The sequence below is a fragment of the Aplysia californica genome, unplaced genomic scaffold, assembly GCF_000002075.1.
Source record: "Aplysia californica isolate F4 #8 unplaced genomic scaffold, AplCal3.0 scaffold00027, whole genome shotgun sequence".
In the NCBI taxonomy this organism is placed as follows: Eukaryota; Metazoa; Mollusca; class Gastropoda; order Aplysiida; family Aplysiidae; genus Aplysia; species Aplysia californica.
Genome location: NW_004797297.1, coordinates 1318850 through 1321187, shown reverse-complemented (window position 1 = coordinate 1321187; position 2338 = coordinate 1318850). Strand labels below are relative to the sequence as shown.

Genomic DNA, 2338 nt, shown 5'->3' with positions numbered 1-2338 from the left:
CAAGTCCATTTCCAATCTTTACGAAACGTTATCGTCTTAAAAGTTAGCACCTACACAAAACCAACATACCCTGTTACGTTGCATTATGCTTCGTTAGGCTTTGTTATGCTGTGTTTTGCTGTGTCAACAAAATGTACGCACCCGGGGTACATACGGTACACGTATATCAGGCCTTACCACACACCGAGCGCGCTACTGACAGCAGGCGAGGAGGACGGAGAGACGGGTTATCTTGTGAAGGTATCGGCAGTGTTACAGGCGTACTGAGATTTTGGTTGACTATTTAAGTCAAAGGTGACTCTTCACAGTCGTACGTGAATGCTGTGTTCTGAAGGAGATTCTCTGTTGTGAGTAGAATTTAAAGGGCTTTCATCTTAATAAGTTAATATGAATTGTTTTAGCTATCTTCTCCATTATTCTTATTCTTACTATCGCTGCATATCCGTCATCAGCATGCCAATCACCGTCGTTATCATCATTAAATTGTTGTTGCAAGTACGAAAAAAAATCATTAAAAAGTAAATGGAGACTTGAGTATTTCTAAACTGAAATTTTATGACATTATAAGAAATGCATGTATGTTCAACGTTTCGCCCACTTGGGGCTTCATCAGGAACGTGATAAAAACGACAATTTTTTACCCCCCCCCCCTCCTCCCCCTCCTCATATTTGGAACCAAAGTTTTATTGAGCTTGAGCGTTCATCTGCAAAAGGCCTCTTCATCAATTAGTAAAAGTGGATGATCAAACCAAAAACCATCGTCCAACATTTTACAATCCCAATCAACAACCCCAAAAAATGAATCAACAGTAACAATAACACCAAAGTGACGACGATGACGTTGACAAACATTATGGAGTTATTGCTGCTATTCAACCCCTGTTACTATAATCCAAACGCAATAAGAAAGTAGCTGATCTTCTAAAACTGTTCAGCAGCGTCTTTGGAGTTGTCGTTAAGCGCTTCGCTCACGCACGCAGGAGACTCGCTCGATTCCCAAATGGGAAGATTAAAAAAAATAAATCAAGAATCTCCGTCTTTCAGCTGGAATGTTGTATCCGTCCCTACTCAGGTTGGCCCTAACACGCAGAGTCTGAAGCCTGCCTCTAGTGTCGATGGGGGCGTAAAAAACATCTACACAGAAATATTTATTACATTAAAACTCTTTTGGTCACTGTTGTTAAAGCACAGTGTTGTATTGCTGTAAAACGTAGAAAAACCTGTCTGCGTTAGGAAAAAAACTGTCGCTGGTATCAGCCCTGTTGTTTCTTAAATTATTGACACCCTGGCAGCTGTCACAGGCTACTCACAACTATTTGTGTTAAATAATAATAATAACTATAATGATAATAATAATTTAAAAAAATAGCAGTAGTAGTAATACTGCTCCATGCCCTTTACAGCTATCATTACCCCGGCAGTACCCAAAATACTCCATAAAATATTATCGGACTCTGTCAATCATACAGAGGCAAGCTGCGGATTGCACGCGCTCATGCACTAGCAAACTGACAAGATCTTTCACAGTCTGTAGCAGGGTACCCATTTCCACTTGGGTCAAGTGAGGAGGAAATTCACGTAAAGTGTCTTTTCCAAGGATACACCATCGGACCACGGAAGAGATTCGAACCGCAGGGTTTCGGTTTTGAGTCCGAGAGCCTAACCACAAGACCACCGACACGTTTCCCTCTATTATTTATTGTTTTTTAATAGCTAAAACCAGTATTGGTAAATTAAGATAGTTCATTTTTGTCCACACCACATCAAATTGGTGTGGTTTTTAACCCCCCCCCCCTCAACACACACACGCACACACACACACACACATACACACACACACACACAGGCACTCACACACAAACACACACACATATACACACACAGACATACATACACGAACACACACGCACACACACATACACTTACACACTCGGGCGGGCTCACACTCATGCATAATACATGTACTTTTTCACACATCCTCTCTTCCACACACACACATATCACTCATACGTGTGATATATGGTTACACCATAGAGTTATCTAGTGTACATCTATGGGTTACACTCACAAACAGACCCACAGTCACACACTATGGTATAGGCGTTTTACTTCTGATAAGCTTCTCGACGTCATAATTTCCTTGTCTCAACCTTTGTACGGTGACATCTGATGACACAAAGTAGATGATGCAGATCTGCAAATGTGTTTCTTGGAAGACTTCAACTCAATACAGGGTGCAGGTCAATGCATTTGATATGTAACTACCCCCTCCTCATGTTTTTGAACGAAACCACTCGTTCGACCTATCGCCTCTTCCCCTCAAAAGGTTTTTTTTTTT

The 2338-nt window shown here is 41.2% G+C and overlaps 1 protein-coding gene across 1 annotated transcript in view; it reads left to right on the top strand.

Annotated features, from left to right (window-relative positions):
- Positions 1–202: 202 nt before the first annotated feature.
- Positions 203–2338, top strand: part of LOC101845148 (aquaporin-4) — a gene marked incomplete in the record, with an annotated part of 39483 nt that continues 37347 nt past the window's right edge. Inside the window, 1 exon segment of the mRNA XM_013090185.2 lies at positions 203–347.